We start from the raw sequence: 20,657 nt of genomic DNA on the forward strand, positions 1-20,657 counted from the left end.
TACCTGCAACCTAAAAATGGACCAGCCAGGTGAAGAAGTGTGCGAGAGCGATCCAGGCAGAGAGAACGGTAAGAACAGAGGCCCCAAGGCATCCGAATGCTTGGCTGGGAGTGTTCTCCAGTGTTGCCTGGGAACAATGATCGCGGAAGAGGGTGCTGTGGGAAGGCTTAAGGGGTGAGCCAGAACCAAAGCGCGTGGGGCTTGCAGGCCTTGGCACAGAACTTGATGTAATGCCAGGAACAATGGAGAGCTGATGAAGGGATTCAAGCAGGGACGTGCTGTGATCCAGTGTGCAACTGTGAAAGAGTTCTCCCTCTTCTGCCTGAAGAATGAATAAGAAAGCAGCAAGAGAAGATGCACAAAAACTCAGAGGAGGAGGAGTAGGTTATCTGGTTGACCAGGTGAGAGAAGGTAGAGGCTTGGCTGGGGTAGGATAGTAAAGGTAAACAGGTGTAAGGGACTTCAGGACACACGTTGAAGGTGGGACTGATGGACTTGCTCACAGACTGGCTTTGAGGGGTGAGAAGGAGAGAAAACATCAAGAACGTCACCTACAGTTTTGTCTTGAGCACATGGCTTGCTCCCCCCTTCCTCACCCTTAGCCCCAGCTTCTATAACCCACATCCCAAGAATGTCTGGTCTCCCTGAGACTTCAGCCAGAAAACCAGCTTTACCAGGCATTGGACAGGAATTTGTCTCCAGGATTTCTAGCCAGCAGATGCACCCCTCCTCTATGTCCGCTTATGCTTATGTCCTCCTCAAGTCAGTAAAGAAATTTCGAGCTCCTGTGCCAGGACCACATTCATGGTGTGGATTTCGAGCTCCTGTGGATTTCGAGCTCCTGTGCCAGGGCCACATTCAGAGTGTGCCTGTGTACTTGGGCCCAAGAAGTGCTGTTAAGGCAGTCCTATTTAAATCACTCACAGCATTGGGCAGGTGAATCAGCCTAAACTGGCATGTGAATTTGTCCCACCGATTGCAAAAAGGGTAGAAATTTATTCTAGGAGTGAGTGTCAACCAATAATACACTCAAAAGAAGGAGTCAGAAAAGCAAGCTTTCTGTGCACTGCGGTAAAAAACAACTATAATAACAAAAGGTACTGGTTTAGTTTAAGATGCCAATAAGATCATAAGGCATGAATTTCCTAACAGCACTTCCTTATTTACTCTAGGCAAATGTTGAGGCTTAGTACACTTGATACAAAGACCGGACTGTATATGAAATTCACATAAGCATTTAAACCTTGTCATGGCTTGAAAACTAAGAGAGGGTTTGAGTGTGCATGTGTGGGGTCAGGGGAGTGGGGGCGGGGTGTCAGTGAGCTGGGGTAACAGGCAGAACATACAAGGGTGAACCCACGTTGGCAAATGCCTGACTCCTACCCTTTCTCCCTGCTGCCTGGGCCAAGGGGAATAGGAGGCATCTGCACAGCAATTACACAAAATAGAACTAATAGCATCTTTGCTGCCTCGAAGTAAGTATCCCCAGTGGATGGCATTTCCCAAGAGAACTGAATACTATGCCTAAGGGGGCCTGAGCTTAAATCCTGGAATTGACTGAGTCATAGTAACTGTGAAGGAAGAATCTCCTGTTCATGTAAGCTTCTCCCAGCACAAGACAGCACCCCCTCTCTGCTCCCCAGCCCAGGCACCGATGCTGCACAGACTTAAGAGATGGGAGGACACTGTCCCTAATGTGTTTCACTCTGTGCCTTGATACCTTCTCGGCAATGGGCATAAACCTTGGGGCTGGCTTTCCGGGAATAGTCAGTAGTTCTCGGGGAAGGATGCCTGACTTTCTCTCCACCTGTTTCCTTTTCTGACACTTGTCCATGCCTTTACTGGGGGTCTGAAGAAGGCAATGTTGTGCAAAGGAGACCCCAAAAGCTAATTCATTGCTAAGATAGAATACCATGACCTGAAGCCCTTCCCCAAGAGACTCTCAGGGGAAAGGGATGTCACCTCCCCACCAGACCCAAGATATGAATGGATAGGAGGGAGAAATGGAGTAGAAGATGAAGGTAGGAAGAAAAGTAATGGAAGAGAGAAGCCATTAACTGAGTCCAGATCAGTCAGGCCCGTTTGGACAACCAACAGGACTTTAGATCCTGACCTGGTAACCTTAATTGTACGCCATGATTAACCTTTCATTATTCACACTCCGAGTGATATCCACAACCTTACCCAATAGCTTTTTCCCCCTCCCATTTACTTGTGTTTTGTTTTCACTTCAAGATACTACAACCACGCACTCATGTTTAATTGACAGAGTCTTTTCTCCAAATCAGAACTGGCCCTTCAGTCGGTGGTATGACACTTTCCCTAGAATTAGTAAGGACTGAAAATTCTAATCAATTGACCCCCAGCATTCTGATAATATTGTGTGCGCATGCATGTGTAATTTGAGCAAGGCCGTTGGATCTAATCAGTGCCTGGAGAGCAGAGACCCAGAAATCAGATTTCCTAGATTCAAATTTCAACTTTGCCATTGAGTTGTAAGTCTTTCAACAGGTCCCCTTCTTTCTACTGCCCACCTCCTTAGGTGAATTTAGGACAACACCAATTCAAAAATAGCAACAATTCTAGTTGCACAATGTTACATTGTTCTGGGAGTTTATTAAGGATTGAAAATGGGGTGGGGGTGGGGTGGTATAAATCACTTGCATTTTTAAACAATAGAGGTGCACATATAAAAATCCACTCAGCAATGAATAAAAACCTGATCTGAGAGAAAATGCTGAACAATATCCTCATTATGAGAATCCACAGACTTCTAAAATTTGCCAGCACTTCTTGGTCGTTTGTCTTTCTGGGGCTTTCAGATCATTTATTCTTGCTCAAGCAGCAGTGGTAATCAGGAGGGAGATTCTGCAAGGGGAAGTACTTTGCTGATCCTGGCCAAACAGACTTGTCTTTCATGTCTAGAGACCTGGAATTATCCTGCCTGCCTGGGAGGCAGGGAGGAATGAAGGGTTAATCTAATCAGCCTGACTGCACAAAGCAGCCATATTCAAGGGAAGGAGGGTCAGAGGATTTAGGGACTTAACTACACGCCTTCAAATTACAACTGAGAAGTTAAACGTCTATTTCTGAAACTGAGTCTGTTTCTGGAGGGGTTTGACTTTCTTAGGAGAAGAAAGGTCAAAAATAAAGTCCGGAGAGAAATGCAGTCTAGTTAGATCAGTAGTTCTTAACTTGTTTTTTTTTTTTTCTTTCAGTCTATCATAAGGTGTTATTTCATTTGTTATTATTTGCTTATTGATTATTATTTGCCTCTCTCACCATAATGTAAATGCCATGAAGGTAGGGATCACATTTATTTTATTTCTATTATATTCTCTGGACTCAGTTGAGTACCTCACATAGAGTAAGCGCTTGGAAAATATTTGCTGACTGAATGAATCATGAATTACTTAGCCTTTTTTTTTTTTTTTTTTAGGTCCTGGACTTCTTTTTGAAAATTGTGTAAAAGTTCGGACACCTGGGTGGCTCAGTCGGTTAAGCATCTGCCTTCGGCTCAGGTCATGATCCCAGGGTTCTGGGATCGAGCCCTAGGTCAGGTCGGTCAGACTGCCCACTCAGCAGGGAGTCTACTTCTCCCTCTCCTTCTGCCCCTCCCCCACTCGTGCTCTCCCTCTCTCTCAAATAAATTAAATCTTTAAAAAGAATTGGGTAAGGGGCACCTGGGTGGCTCAGTCGGTTAAGTGGCTGCCTTCCACTCGGGTCATGGTCCCAGGGTCCTAAGATCGAGCCCCACATCGGGCTCCCTGTTCAGCGGGAAATCTGCTTCTCCCTCTTCCTCTGCCTCTCCCCCGCTTGTGAACTCTTTCTCTCTTTCTCTGTCAAATAAATAAATAAAAATCTTAAAAAAAAAAAAAAAAAGAACTGGGTAAAAGTTATAACTCCTCTCTCCATAAAACATATATTCATATATATTTTTATTTTGTGTTGCTATTTATAAATATTTATAAATTTGTATTTTATTTATAATATTTATAAAATATTTATATTTTACATTTTATATATTTATATATACATGTAACTCTTCTCTCCCTTATACATATATAATGTGCATATATATATGTGTGTGTGTATAGATACAGATACAGATAAATTGAATCTTCCCATGCAAAGACTCCAATTTCCAAAGGATATTCCTGCTTCACCTGTGACACTTAGTATCCCTCAAAAGCACATAAACAAAAGCTCTAATGTCACACATTCTCCCGAAGAGCTCTTCTGAAAAGGACCAAGATTGAGGCTAGGGTCTTCTAACTTCCGGGCTAAGACATCTGAAATTGGCCCTTGGAGATGCCTGAAGGATTCTGGGTCACCTTTGGACACATGTCCAGTAAAAGGAGATCCTGAGTGAAAGGGAACAGGAAAAAAAAAAAAATCCTAAATTTGCGGCTCGGAAGACTTGAATTGAAACCCAGCTCTTGCCCTTCCTAGCTGTGGTCATATCCTAGCCTGGTGCTGGACCTCTCGGGCCTTAGTTTTCTCTCCTGTGAATTCAGAGGTCAGGCCTAGGCCCAACCTCCTATAATATAATGACTTGTGAACCAGGCCAATGATGGCAGGACTTTAATGCAACAGGATGCCGCTGTGTAGTTCAAATGTCTGTCTCACAGCCGTACTCCCTCACTATAAAAAGAAAAGAACAGGGGCGCCTGGGTGGCTCAGCTGGTTGAGGGTCCAACTCTTGGTCTCCGCTCAGGTCATGATCTCATGGGTGGTGGGACTGAGCCCCACAGTTGGGTTCCATGCTTATCAGGGAGTCTGCTTGAAAATTCTCTCCCTCTACCCCTCCCCCCCTTGTGCTCATGCACTCTCTCTCTCTCTAAAATAAGTACATCTTAAAAAAAAAAAAACACACAGTTTATGCTGAAGCAAGAGAGATTCCAAGCAAGGTATCAGGAAGAACTCTGAACTCTCTAAGGATTGTCAGGACACTGAGTCGCTATCTGGGTGGTTGTGGACTCTCCTTCTGAAGGTGTGTGGGGATTGCAGTGGACAGCTCTCCGATGATCTCTTCACAGTATGGCCGGGAAAGGAGTCCTCCAGTCAGATTGCCTCCAAAATCCAGCCACTCTTTTGATTCTAGGAAAAACCCTGGGCTTCTCTTTGTCACAAATAAGATCTTAAATGCAAAATTCCTGGCAATTTTATTCTAATGGAACAGAATACTGGTTGCCTTGAGGTGTTTTTCTTCTAGTCAGTTCTTTAGTACAAAAAAAGCGTGAAAGAGGGGCACCTGGGTGGCTCATTCAAGTGTCTGATTCTTGATCTCAGCTCAGGTCTTGATCTCACAGTCATGAGTTTGAGCCCCACATTGGGCTCCACGCTGGGTGTGGAGCCTACAAAAAAAAAAAGAAAGAAAGAAAGCAAGCTTGAATGAAAGCAACGTTGATTGAGCCCCTACCTGGCAGTCTTTTCACTTGCTGTCTTGTTGAATCCCACAGCATCGCTGCAAGGCACATTTTTTTCCCCTACCAATTCTACAGATAAGAAAACAGACACTCAGAGAAAGAAACTAACTTGCAGTCACACAGCTAAGAAATAGAACTTAAGTCCAGGTCTATCTGGCTTGGAAATTCTTTCCACAACACCTGGCTGCCAGGAGGGAGGAGCTAAGTGTTGGTTGGGCACCAAAGGGTTTCCAGGCTTCCAGGAGTGCTCTAGACAAAGCATAGTTTACTTACTCTGCTCGCCGAGGGGCAATGTACACTCTGTGTCTGGGGCCTTCTCTGCTTAATCTTTTCCCAAGTTACTATCTCTGAGTACCTTCCTTAAAACAAGGGACTTTTAAACCCCAGTACATAGTTGGAATTCAAACAGACATCTGAAAAAACAAAGAGACAATGAGTTTGTGAAGAGATGCTCAACCTGCTTAGAAATCAGGGAATTGCAAATTGAAATCACAGTGAGAGCGCAGTTGACACCCACTATAAAAGCAAAAATTAAAAAGTCTGACAATACCCTATGGCAGTGAGGATATTGAACACAGGGAACTCGTGTACACCGACAGGAGAATAATATTTGCACCATCATTTTGGGAAACAGTGGGCTTTATCTTGTAATTCTGAACATTCCTATAACCTTTGACCCAGCAGTTGTTGCATATATTCGTCTGTATGTATCAACCATTTAATAGTAAAAATATCTTAATATAAACAAATTAGAATATAGTCTATGATAGACATAGACGTTGAGGGACCATGGGCCTAAAGGGGTTCACAGCAGCCTTAGAGGAAGAGGTTCCCAGTAGGGAGGGGCCAACCATGGAACAGAGTAACAAGTGGCCTCCAAAGGGACTGAACTCACCAACTTGGTCTCATTCATTATGACGATGGAGGCCAGATAAGATACAGGATGTCCAGGAAATTTGAATTTCAGATCAAACAAAGAATAGTTTTTTTGGTGTTAAGTAGTTTCCATGCAACATTTGGGACACACTTATACTAAAATTATTTAAACTAAAAAATTATCTATCTGAAATTCAAAAATACTTGGTACTCTTTATTTTTATTGGCTAAATCTGGCAACCCTAATAATGAACCTCTTATTATTTGTAAGGGCAATGTCTTTTGACCCATAAATCAGAGCCAATTATTCAACATATAAAGAGAACCATTTCATAATAGTAGGAGTTTCATAATGGGCATAAAATAGTACTGTTAAGAGCTTGAAGTATGAAATCAGGCAAACCTGGTCTTGAGCCCTAGCTCTGCCCCTTGCTAACTGTGGTCTAGAGTAAGTTATCCCTCATTTCCATGTGTTATTCCTCATTCGGGCTTCTATGAGTATTACATGAGGTAAGATGCATGGCAGGTGCTCAGCTCACACCATGATGTGCCCTCGATAATATGAATCGCTCTTATCCATTCACTGGGGTTCCTTTAAAACTAAACACTGGAGGGGCGCCTGGGTGGCTCAGTTGTTAAGCATCTGCCTTCGGTTCAGGTCATGATCCCAGGGTCCTGGGATCGAGTCCTGCATCAGGCTCCCTGCTCAGCGGGAAAGCCTACTTCTCCCTCTCCCACTCCCCCTGCTTGTGTTCCCTCTCTCGTTGTGTCTTTCTCTGTCAAATAAATAAATAAAATCGTTAAAAAACTAAAAATAAATAAAAAAAATAAAACTAAACACTAGAATAGATGGATAGCATCTTGGTGGCCAGGACATCATCTTCATTTCTGGGATATTTAGGACAAAATCAGAGGTAAACACTCCATCCCCCTGCCCTTCCTCCCCAAAATTCACTCCTTGTCTGAGAGCTAAAAGGCAAGAGAAGAGACCAGATGACCTTCAAAGTCCTCCCAACACTAGCATTTGGTGGTCTTTATGTCCTTAGCAATCCCATGTCCCTGACGGCCACCCTTCTTTATAACTGTAAGTGAGGGATGGGTCAAGTCGGATTCTATCCAGCATGAGTTGGTCCAGTCATGGGGACATACTCTGAGGCTGTGAACCATATATTCACACACGTACTCTGGGAAATGCAATTTCCCTTGCTTTCTCATTCCTATTCATAGCTCAAGTCATTACTCTGGATCCAGAGAACACAACATATGTGATTCCATGAAGACATGGCCAAGATTTAGAGATTTCAGAGACCCCAACAGCAATACACCATCACCCGCAGAACTCCCTGTGTCCCTCCATGTCTCTTTCCCTTTCCTTGCTATTGTCCTCACTGTCTCTATACTCCATACTTTCTCTCTTTCTGTGTCTATCCCTATATGCCACATTAAAGATTATTTTTATTAGCATAGCACAGGTATAATTAACAGTTTCTGTCATTACATATTACCTTTAAAAACATGGTTTATAAATAATTGATACTTGATAATATTGCCAATCATAAAAATGTCCGTATAATAGAATTTCCCTCTGTCACAAGAATAAGGAACAAAGTATCTAGAAGAGACATCATCATGCTCTCCATCAGTGGCTCCAGAACATCAAATGACATAAAACTATGAGCAGGGAGATCGCCCTTATAGGAGGAACGAGATGGGATTTGTTTCAGCGGCAGGCCCTGAATTACACGGTGGCCATCCTTTGTAGGAATCTACTTTTTGCAGCATGGCTGAGGGGCCCAGAATTTACACCCGGCCATCACCTCATGAGAGATGGAGTTACCCAGGGCTTCAAGTGATGTCCAAGTCCTGATATGTCTCCCCAGCCGGCGGTATTCCACACCCTGCTCAGTTTCCCTCTCTCTCCATCATAAAAGTCTCATACAGTCTAATTTTGGCAAACTAATTGTGATTCAGTGTTCAGAAAAGCATCAAACATGTTTTCAGTATCTTTAGTTTTAGGATAAGCAGCCTTTCTCATCTCTACCTCAACCCACGAATACAACCAAGGTGGCCAAGTCCTCACCAGGATGCTGATGGATGGATCCTGCTAAAGGTTCCAAAAAGTGCCATATCATGCTATGCTTCAGAGACAGCTCCAGCAGAACTCAGGAAATCCCATAATAAATACCGCTCACTTGCAGCATGAAAGGGTAGAAAGAGGCAGCGCTGTGGTTAAGAGTCCTGAGCAGGAGCCTCCCCTTTGGGTCTCCATCTTCTCTGAGGGGTTGGGTCGGAACAATCCCTAAGGTCGCTCCTTGTTCGACATTCTGTGATGTGCACTGTGTCATGGGAAAGGGAGTGCTCCCCTTACTCCCAGGTGCAGATTCTGACGGCTTTCTATTGTTACCTCTCTCAAAGGAGTGATACTTTGTTGTCCTTTCCCTTTTCATTGAAAAAAAAAGAAAAGGAAGGAAGGAGGGAGGAAGAAAGGAAGGAAGGAAGAAAATCTTTTGAAAACAAACAAAATTAAAACCACAGGACAAAGCCATGCTTTTTAGAGTGGCTCGGGGTCTGGGCATGGGGGATAGAGTGGCCTCTCTGTGATGCAGGAGCTCTGTAAGTGGCCCCCCCATCCCAGGGCCATGAGTCTTTGACCTCACTTAGTTATCAGATCCAACTTGTTTATTCAAAGTGAAACGTAGGACCCAGACAACTTGCCAGGTGGCATCAGAGGTCTCCAATGGATCAGGAGATAAGATACCACATCCTTCCCAGCCCCTGCACCAGAAAGATGTGGGCCTCTTGACTTCTGCTTCCTGACCTAAAAATACCATCATTACAGTTTCATTAGGATGAATAATGAAAACATCATCCATTAGCCCCAAATTGGTGTTTTGTTCAAAGAATACAAGACACTGAGAAGTGTTTGATTTAAGGAAAGGCTGAACAATCCTTCCAAACACAGGAATCTTTGAATGCCCCCCCTCTTCCCACCAACAGTCAGACGTGGAAAGCAGACCTTGCTGAGCCACGTGGGGAGAAGCTTCCTCCTTGTTTCCATCACCACAGTTAGACAAATGGCCCCAGACTGCAGTGACTACAGCAATGTTAATCATTACTGGAAAATGAAGACAAAGTCACTTAGCCATGGGATCTAGGCAACCAGGGGTGCAACATTCAAATCCACTTAGTTCAAAAGGATTGCCCGAGGAAATTTCCACTTGATGCTCACTAGGCCAGGGCTTTCCTGGCTGCCTATCCCCTACTCCCAGAGCTTCCTCCTCCTCCTCTTCTGCCCACCCTGACTGCCCCTTTAAAGAGCAGCCCCCATGCCCCACCCAGGCAGCAACTAATACCGTACCTCCAGGCAGCATCACATCTGGAAGGGAAGAGAACAGCAATGGTCATTTGAAGATGCTTCCTGTCCTACCGATCTGGTGATTGAGGCTAGAAGCAGCTGTGTGTGTGTGTGTGTGTGTGTGTGTGTGTGTATCAGATTGTTCTCGCATGCCCCTGTGAAGTTTCCATCCTGAACAAAACAAAATTCCTCCCTTTGAAGAGAGAAGGTATCCAAAGGCAGCACTGCTCTAAATATGTGCAGCAGAGAAGGTCATAAGCAAAAATGTTCTTCGGCCTTATTTCCAGAGACTGAGTTGAACAATAAAAACCTGATTTCTTGCCTGCAAGACTTCTCCCACGTGTGCAGTGAGTCTCCAAGATGGGGCTATGGCTTTCGGCGTCCTTTTATTTCATTTGACCGTGGAACTCTTTCATCATGACGTGACTCTATGGAACTAATAGTCTTCAGAATACACTTTGGGAAAAGCTGTCTTTGGATAAAGATAAGAATTTCTCTTTTTCACACTTTTTTTTTTCTCATTAAACTTTTGTTTTAATGGGTCTCAAAATTCTATGACAGATTTTTGGTCAAGTTGTTTCCATTAAAAAGTACTGATTTTAAAAACTAGTAACTTAAAACTACCACATACACACAAAAAAAACAAATGGTCCACAAAACATTCTCCTTTCCTTCTGAAGGTTTCACAATGCATTGTTATCATTAACCAGTCTTTTACTATTAAACTTAAATGGCCAATTGACACAAACAGTTCTGAGACCGTTCTTCCACCACTTATTAAGACTGGGGTGGCAGGTATTGGGGATAATATTCATTTAGCCTTCTCAGCTTTCTGGGCAGACTTGGTGACCTTGCCACCTCCAGCTGCCTTCTTGTCCATTGCTCTGATGACATCCACAGCAACCGTCTGTCTCATGTCACGAACAGCAAAACGGCCCAGAGGAGGATGGTCAGAGAAGCTCTCAACACACATAGGGGCTTGCCAGGAACCATATCAACAATGGCAGCATTACCAGATTTCAAGAACTTGGGACCATCTTCCAGCTTTTTTTCAGAACGACGATCTATCTTCTCCTTCAGCTCAGCAAATCTGTAAGGAAGCAATGTGAGCTGTGTGACAATCCAGCAGAGGTGCATATCCAGTGCTGATTTGGCCTGGATGGTTCAGGATAATCACCTGAGCCATGAAGCCAGCTGCTTCCACTGGTGGGTCATTTTTGCTGTCACCAGCCACATTGCCACGACGAACATCTTTGACAGATACGTTCTTCACATTGAAGCCCACATTGTCCCCAGGAAGAGCCTCACTCAAAGCTTCATGGCGCATTTCAACAGACTTTACTTCAGTTGTAACATTGACTGGAGCAAAGGTGACCACCATGCCGGGTTTAAGAACACCAGTCTCGACTCGGCCCACAGGGACAGTACCAATACCACCAATTTTGTAGATGTCCTGGAGGGGCAGATGCAAGGGCTTGTCAGTTGGACGAGTTGGTGGCAGAATGCAGTCCAGAGCTTCATGCATTGTGATTCCACTGGCATTCCCATCTTTACGGGTGACTTTCCATCCCTTGAACCAAGGCATGTTAGCACTTGGCTCCAGCATGTTGTCACCGTTCCAACCAGAAATTGGCACAAATACTACTGTGTCGGGGTTGTAGCCAATTTTCTTAATGTAGGTGCTGACTTCCTTAACGATTTCCTTGTGTCTCTTCTGGCTGTAGGGTGGCTCAGTGGAATCCATCTTGTTAACACCAACAATTAGTTGTTTTACACCCAGTGTGTAAGCCAGAAGGGCATGCTCATGGGCCTGCCCATTCTTGGAGATACCGGCTTCAAATTCACCGACACCAGCAGCAACAAACAGGACAGCACAGTCAGCCTGAGATGTGCCTGTAATCATGTTTTCGATAAAGTCTCTGTGTCTTGGGGCATCAGTGATGGTCACATAATACTTGCTGGTCTCGAATTTCCACAGGGAGATATCAATGGTGATGCCACGTTCACGTTCAGCTTTCAGTTTATCCAAGATCCAGGCATACTTGAAGGAGCCCTTTCCCATCTCAGCAGCCTCCTTCTCAAATTTTTCAATAGTTCTTTTGTCGATCCCACCACATTTGTAGATCAGATGACCAGTAGTGGTAGACTTACCCGAATCTACGTGTCCAATGACGACAATGTTGATGTGAGTCTTTTCCTTTCCCATTTTGGTTTAGGTTGAGCGGTGGTTTTCAAGACACCTGTGTTCTGGCGGCAAACCCGTTGCAAAAAAAGCTTTTTCACACTTATTAACCTCGGGTTTGAATCTTTGGGGATTGTAGTAGCCAGAATGGATTTATTTTTTATTTTATTTTTATTTTATTTTATTATGTTATGTTAGTCACCATACATTACATCATTAGTTTTTGATGTGGTGATCCACGATTCATTGTTTTCGTATAACACCCAGTGCTCCATGCACTACGTGCCCTCCTTAATACCCATCACCCGGCTAACCCATCCCCCCACCCCCATCCCCTCTAAAACCCTGTTTGTTTCTCAGAGTCCATAGTCTCTCATGGTTCATCTCTCCCTCCGATTCCCCCCCTTCATTTTTCCCTTCCTTCTCCTAATGTCCTTCATGCTATTCCTTATGTTCCACAAATAAGTGAAACCATATGATAATTGACTTTCTCTGCTTGACTTATTTCACTTAGCATAATTCCTCCAGTCCCATCCATGTTGATGTAAAAGTTGGGTATTCATCCTTTCTGATGGCTGAGTAATATTCCATTGTATATATGGACCACATCTTCTTTATCCATTCATCTGTTGAAGGGCATCTGGGCTCTTTCCACAGTTTGGCTATTGCAGACATTGCTGCTATGAACATTGGGTTGCATATGGCCCTTCTTTTCACTATATCTGTGCCAGAACGGATTTAGAACACAGGTCACCACAGCCACTCAAGGATATGATGGATACTCATTTGGGGGCCTCCAAACCATTATTTAGCTCTGCTTATTCTGGCCCCTGAGGAGACAATGATCTGTTTGTCCACCAGGGCTTCCTCATTAGAAAAATAGCCTTTTATCTCAGAGGCCCAGGATCTCTGTGTAGAAAGAGACCTGACCATTGTCCTGGAGCCCCTTACCTTTTCCACAGTAACTTTGAGGTCAACTTATCTTGACTTCTCCTCTTTCTCAACCTGATCCCTCCTCCTAGACTCCTTCCTGTGACTGGCCAAGAGATGCCCTTTAAAGGGGTTCAGGTGGAGTGTGATCTTGTGCAGTGTCTCCCAAACTATGGTCTCTCAGCACACCATGGCAAGAACTAAGGGAGATTGTGTATTCCCTAGAAGGAATCAACCTGAAATCGAATGCTGTGATTTTGTCTATTTTAAGGGTCAGACCCAGGAACAAAACTGATGGCTGAACACATCCTTAGTTCTTGCCATGCACCCTAAACAGAAACCAGCCTACAAGACTCCCTTCATGAGCTCCCACTGCTGTCAGAGTAAAATCCAACTGCAGTCTGACTGCAGCCAAGTGCACCAACCACCGAATATGCTCCTACCTCTCGGCCCTCTGTCTCATCCTCTCATAGCCCAGGCTCTTTGTCTCCTCAGAGGCTTTGACATTGCTGTTCCTGCTGTCTGAAAAGTCTTCTTCTGGCTCCTTAAAAGGATGGCTTGTTCTCATTCTTCAGAAGGTCAGAGCTTAGATGTCACCAACTCAGGGAAGCCCTCACTCGCCTCTCTAGGTCATCCCCCCTCATTTATTTCACCAACCACCTTATTTATTAATTCCTTCACTGGACTCACAACAATCTTCCTCTTGTTCTTTGCTGGCTCCATTTGTGAATTGCTGGCTCCATTCCTTTCCTTCTGGTTGAGGACATTGCCTGTCCTGAACACTACTGTAGTCTCGGCCTTCAGTAGATATTTGTAGACTGAATGAATGAAAGTGTAGAAGAGGGTTCCTCAGCACAGGGGTAGCCATGCATCTCTGCAGCTCCTCATTCAATGATTTCATGTTAAAACCCTGAATTTTCTACACGGGAGGAATTTACACCATGGAGATCGGCAAACGCTACAAATCCATGCTTGATCTATTGTTTTGTTGACTGTCAGACTTAAGTAATGAAGAAAGTGTAAATAACACAGGTAAAAACTCAAAGTGTGTCCTATCTGTAGCTACTCTATTGTCAACGGCACAGAAAACTGAGAAAATATTCATGTCTTTATATGTCTTTTTTTTACCCATGAAGAGCCAGTTACCAGCACACAACTGGCTTGGACATCGCCAGTATTTGCAATACGGTATGACAAGAGCTATGATAATGTACATGCAAAGCAAGGATTTATCAGGAAATAGGGAGCAATAGCTTCACCTGGAGCAACTGGGGAAGGCATTATAGAGGAAGTGACTTCAGTTTTATCCAAAGGAAAGAAGGAGAAGTTTTCAAATTAAATACCATGGGGATGAGAATTCCAGGAAAAGAATCCACAAAGATCATAAAACATTTTATGCAAATTCCACACCCTGCTTTGTTTGTTCTGTTATTGGCCTTTATGTCAGGGGAATCATGATGTATATATTCTTCTATGTCTTGGTTTTTTCAATTAGCATCATATTGTTGGATTTCATCTGTTCATTCATTTTTACTGCTTATAGAGTTTGACATTGTATCCACTTACTGGTTTATTTATTCTTCTACTGTTGATGTGCATTTGAAAACGTACATAAACTTTTAATGAAGTAAATCATATTACAAACAAGTCATATTTATCATTTCTTTTTTTTTTAAAGATTTTTTATTTATTTATTTGACAGAGAGAGACACAGTGAGAGAGGGAACACAAGCAGGGGAAGTGGGAGAGGGAGAAGCTGGCTTCCCACTGAGCAGGGAGCCCGATGCCTGGCTCAATCCCAGGACACTGGGATCATGACCCGACCCGAAGGCAGACGCTTAACGACTGAGCCACCCAGGTGCCCCATACTCATCATTTCTTAATTAGTGATCACTTCATTTTACTATTTTGGGTTGCTTGTTTCAGGTTTTTTTTTTTTTTTAAGATTTTATTTATTTGAGAGAGAGAGAGAAACAGCACTAGTGAGAGGGGCAGAGACAGAGGAAGAGAGAGAGAATCTCAAGCAGACTCCACGCTGAGCACGGAGCCCAGTGGTGGACTCAATCCCAAGACCCTGAGATCGTGACGTGAGCCAAAACCAAGAGTTGGACGCTTAACCGACTGAGCCACCCACGCACCCCCTTGTTTCAGGTTTTTTACTATAAAACAATGCTGCCATGGGCATTCTTCTCTGTGTGTCTTGTACATGTGCAAGAATAGCATACCTCCCTACAAGTGGAACTGCTGAGTCATAAAGCATGCAGGCACGTTTACAACTTTACTTCGGGGTGTCCCCTCTTTTTCAAAGGGGTTGAATCACGAGCAGTCTACCAACGTTTTTATTATACCACATGCTACTGTTGACACTTGCTATTGTCATATTTTTTAATTTTTGCCCATCTGATGGGTGTAAAATGGTTTTGCATGATCAGTTCAATTTGCTGTTTCTTTGTCTGTCATGAGTTTTGTTATTTAGCAAATTTTCCAAACGGCCCAGCTGTTCTGGCCCTGGTGTTTAAGGGAAATAAATTACCCCATCTTTTCTTATTATATAAGAAATTGTATGACTCACTTTATTATGCCCAGGTGATATGTTTTCCAGCCACTAGGTATCAAAAATACCTTCATGTCCTAACCTGAATTTGGTTTTTAGTCATGCAATGCTGATTCTGTTAGTCAGTTTAAATTAGATATTTGGGGAAATAGGGAATTCCTTCGGACAGGGTAAGTCTACTTCAATGGGCTTTTGGACCTTCTCTCTCCCCCAAGGGAGAGAGAGAAGTAGGTGGTACCATTAATTTATTCAGCATTTTGAGTATATCAGGCCCTGGGAATCATTAAGAACACAGCCCCCTACTTTTCTGGAATTTGCATTCTAGTGGCACATACGAGTAGTCTAGCTCAACTCCCTTTCCCATCTCTCCACGTCACTGGGCCCCTCATTCATTCAACCAGCATTACTGAGCACAGGCTCTGGGCCCTGGCGTTGTGTGATGTGTCGGGGCTACCTCTGGGGAGCCATTCTCCTTACATGTGCTGCCTCCAGGACCGCTGCCTGGCAGTTGGCTTCAAGGCTAGCCAAGGGACCATGAGTCCCGTAAGGGAGGAACTGACTGGATCGTGCTTTGGTGGTTAGCCACGTTAAGCAGCCATGTTTTTCAAACTGCAGTTTACTTGCAATGAGAGACACTTCTCAATGTCTGTTAATAATGCAAATTCCTGCACCCCTACTCAATGAGCTGCTGACTCAGCAGATGTGAGAACTCTGCACTTTCACCAGCTCTTCGAGAACTTTGATGGCTGACATTCGCAAACCACTCTCCCCCTAAAGTCACGCAGCTAGAGGATGGTAGAGCCGAGAGGGCATAACTCACAGATATAAAAGCGCAGATCAGGCCCCATGCCCAGGACGTGGAAACCCCGACATTGCGGCTCCCTGTGCAGTATCCTTGGCCCTAAGGAAATGCGCGCAGACAGAATCTAAAGCAGGCTGCACTGTGCCCGCGTGCTGAGGTTGGCTCAGCGGGTCAGTCAGTGACCTTAGCTGCTGGGGTCCCCTGAGGGACACATGCTGCACGGCCACTCCACACACTTCTGGGCATTTGTCCAGAGAGAGAACACACATGCTGAAACATTCCAGTCCCTAGATGGCCCCTCTGGGTGGTTAATGGCATCGATTTACAAACACAGCATGCTTGGAGCCCCACTGGCTCCCAAAAGGAATCTCACTGAAGAGCAAAATAACACACAAAATGGACGGGAGCCACCATGGACTCAAACACGAACAGCTGGGAGAAGTGACCTCCTTAGGCCTCAGACACAGAGGAGGGCGTGTTACTTCCTGAGTTCCTGCTCAGAGGAAGGGAGGATCCCTCTCCCTCAGCAGGTGCTCCATAAATACCAGCCATGTGCTGGAAGATGGGTGACAAAGAGCTGAAGCACTGGGGATGGGAGGCTGTGGGAGGAGCAGGGGAACGTGGGGCAAGCAGCCACAGGGAGTGAAGGTGGTCTAACTCACATCAAACTGGATATCTGTGTAGCTGGCTATCTATATGTTTTGTAAAGCATTTTTACTTTTGTTAGCCCATCACTCTGCTTGGAAAGTTTCTGCCTGGTTGACAGTCCTGCCTTCTCTCAGCTTGCAGGGGGATGCTTTTAAATAAATATCCCCTCCTCTATTTCATCATTCTGTTTGTCTCCCTCAGAGCATGTGCCACATTCAGTAATTATCTTATTTACGCCTTTCCTGGCTGTCTCCTCGCTCTGGAAGGCAGGCTCCATGAGGGTAGGGGCTTGTTTGTTTAGCAAGCTGTCTTGTTTAGCGCCGTATCCCAACACTGGACAGAGCCGGTACACAATTTTTATTAAAGAATGAGCAGTGATTCTAAGGCAGGAGTCATTTAGATGAATCGCTGGGGCACAGAGAGGAAAGTTTGCCACCTAACCCTGAACACCTGGTTAGTGTGTTAGTGGCAAAACCTGTTACAGAATCTGAGGTCTCTAGCTCCTAGTCCAATAGTTCGCAGGAAGCCAGCACCTGTCCCCGTCCTGCAAAGGAAAGAAAACTCACCGACATGCTTGCAGGAGAGAGAAATGAGAGTGAGCCAGACACAAGCCCAAATTCAGTGCCAAAGTTTGTCCTCTCTATAAGCAGTGTTTCCAACTGATTTCCAACTCTGTGCTTGGGACCTGGGGCGGAGGAGAGAGAGAGTTTGGGTCCAGGTTGAGCTGCACCCAAGGGGCATCCTCATGCACCAGCATCACTTCCTGCCTGAGCCTCGCTAGGACCTGAGGTTAGCTGTGACTGTCTTAGCTTGGGCTGCTTTAACAACATACCAAAGACTTTGTGGCTTCAATAGAAATTGATTTCCTCACAGTTTCGGAGGCTAGAAGTTGGAGATCAGGGTGCCAGGATAGCGGGGTCCTGGTGAAGACCCTCTTCCCGGCTTTCAGGCGACCATCTTCTTGCTGGATCCTCACATGGGGGAGTGTGGAGGGGAAGACGTTGGTCTCTTCCTTTTCTTAGGAGGGCACTAATCCCAGCATGGAGGCTCTTACCTTAATGACCTCATTTCCACCTAATTACCTCCAAAGGCCCCACCTCCTAACACTATGACATTGGAGGGTTAGGGCTTCACCCTATGAATTTTGGGGTAACACGAACATTCAATTTATAACAGGGACCCAGAAAGTGGCAGCCTCGGGGCAAAGAGGAACCAAATGCGAATCTTCTGTAATCTTCGGCCAAAGCGATAAGAGGAGAGAACAGGAAGTGAGCAGGGAGATGGAGAATTCCTCCTGTGGGTTCGTTGGCAAGGGCACTCCTCCGATGGTTCCCATGGGTTTCCTGGGCTCCCCAGACACCACTGGGAATGAAGGCTGCTCAGCTGGACCTCATTAGCGGGCCTTGTTTTCCATTCCAGTTTGCTGCTGACCTGGCCCTGGTTAGCATGCTGCCCCAGGCTGGGAAAGAGCAGGGCACCACCTCATGCTGAGTCACCCAGCTCAGGGACCAGGAAACTTACATAACGAGCCTGATTCCAAGCGTTTGTACATCAGGCTCAAGCTTCAGGGACAGAAAAGAAGGAAGCGAGCCTGGGGGCAGCGGTGGGGGCACGGGAGGGGGAAGTCCTGGGGACCCTGGGGTCTGGCGGTGCCAGGAAGTCGTTGTGGCCCCAGGAGATCGCGAGAGGGCTCACGCACGCACACAGGATGTGGCAGGACTCCTTGGATTACAGATGCAGATGAAGGAGAATGGCCACACGTGGGACTTTAGCTTTCCATCAGTAAGGCACCGGTCCCGCGCAGCCTGTTCTCACCGCCTGGGGAATGTGAAGCCAGTCCAAAAAGAACACAGGTGGCAAATGAGGAACTTCATAAAAATGTGAACTCCTGAACTGTCTAAGCAATGTCTTCGGGGTACTGTCACAGACACAAGAGATAGCACTGCAATGACATAGGATGGTGTTGTCTGGAGAGGGAAACAGCCCGTGGGCTAGGAAAAATGTGAGTGGGTGGCCGTTTGAACTTTGCTGCAAAGCTCCTTTCAGTCAAGACCCCTTTACAGATGAAGATTAAGAGACTGGCTATGGTAGGAGACATTCCTGAGAACTCGTGGATACTTTCCTTTGTAAGAATATTTTTCCACCCTAGCCTTTTGATTGCTTCTGGAAAAGCAGCCTTGCAGAACCCTGCCCACCCCCCACGCATACCCTATAAGATGTGTCAAAGGAAAGTTGTCTACAGAGGAAGCAAATCACTCTTTCCCACCATAAACTGAGTGTCCATTGCTTTAGTAGGACTTTTTTCAACATGCACACAATTTCTTGGCGTCTGGGTACAAATAAAGTGGCATGATGTTGTATAATTTCAGCTCTGGATAGAGTGAGAAAAGAACCACCCTCAGAGTGAGAAAGACCTGAGTTGAAGCTTGGATCCACATTTGATCATCTTCCTGCCTATCTGAGCCTCAGTTTCCTCCTCTGTAAAATGTGGTGGTCATACTACCTAACCTCATGGGTCTCTCTGAAGGCTTTTAAAGAAGCGCTCATTGAGATCTTTGGATACTCTAAATATCTGGACAAACATTTGTTAGTGCTTCATATTAATTTTTTTAATGGTTAGAAAATGAGAGAAAGGACAGAAAGTGAAAAGAGGTATCAAAAGGACATGTTGTTATTGTTTTTATTAATAACTTCTCGGTCTCTCTCTCTCACACACACATACACACAAGAATCTGAAAAAAAACTAAAACTCTAGGAGAAAAATACACTTTTTTACCAAATTTTCACATAATTTCACGTTTCTAGATATTCTGAGGGCTAATATAAATCTCAAAATAAAAGTTCTATAATGTAAAGGATTAGTGCTCACAAGGCCCACGCCTGCCTTTTGGGAATCCACAGGAGGCAAGGAGACACCAACCCTGAAAATCTTCAACCACACCAACACGCTCCGCTAAGGGACAAACACCCTTCCACCCCTGTCTCAGAAGCCAGAGACAACTTCTGGGAACTGAACTGTGAATCTTTGCATAGTGTAAGGCTGGAGCTGGGAGGGGTGTCTCCACTTGTCTGGTGGCTGGACCCACTTTCTTGCCCATTGCCTGGACAGTGTGTCAGGGAGGATGGGCACTGAGTATAGATCTCTGCGCACTGCCTGACCAAGAGAACGGTGGCTGCGTGCTAAGGAGAGAGCAAGGAAAACGCAGGCAATGTTTCCATCACCAAATGCTTCTGCAACCTTGCACTATGGGGTGAGCCAGAGATTACAGAGGCAGTGAATTCTACTCACACACCCATGACTGTGAACCCTGAGCTTAGACCAGCCCTGGGAGACAGTGACCAGGTCCTCCAGACCCCAGAGCATAAGACTCTGCACATTTATTCTGCAAAGTCCCTTAGAAGTTGGACTCAGTGCCCCTTCTCCATCACTCTGTGCTACCTTCTCCTTGCTCAATGGCTCAACAAGAAAATAACTGAGCTTAATCTACTAAGGCTAAGAGGAAGGAAGAGAGGTCTGGGTAAGGGTCGAATCAGAGCAAATACTTTTGCCTGCAGTGCATTCATCGTGAGCTTATTCTTAGGGCAAGACTCAAGAGAGGACTTTCATTTGGCAGAGAATACAGGATGTATTGGCAGTGTGGTCTCACTGCTTCCCCTGAATGCCAAATGTTTCCTTCAGGACTTCCTCCTTTAAGTCATGGCTTCAAAAACATTTGTGGAAATGTGTTGATCGTGTCTAAACAGCTCCTTAAATACCAACATTAATGGATTCAAATTTTATCTATCCAATCAACTAGCAAGAAACAGAGGCTTAAGAAAATGGGGCACAGGGGCACCTGGGGGCTCAGTCAATTAAGCATCCGACTCTTGATTTCAGCTTA

General features: G+C 45.0%; 1 pseudogene; it reads right to left on the bottom strand.

Annotated features, from left to right (window-relative positions):
• Window positions 1-10,340: 10,340 nt before the first annotated feature.
• LOC116624909 lies at window positions 10,341-11,905 on the bottom strand (annotated as a pseudogene).
• Window positions 11,906-20,657: the final 8,752 nt, after the last annotated feature.

Source organism: Phoca vitulina, unplaced genomic scaffold, assembly GCF_004348235.1.
Source record: "Phoca vitulina isolate PV1807 unplaced genomic scaffold, GSC_HSeal_1.0 scaffold71, whole genome shotgun sequence".
Taxonomy (NCBI): domain Eukaryota; kingdom Metazoa; phylum Chordata; class Mammalia; order Carnivora; family Phocidae; genus Phoca; species Phoca vitulina.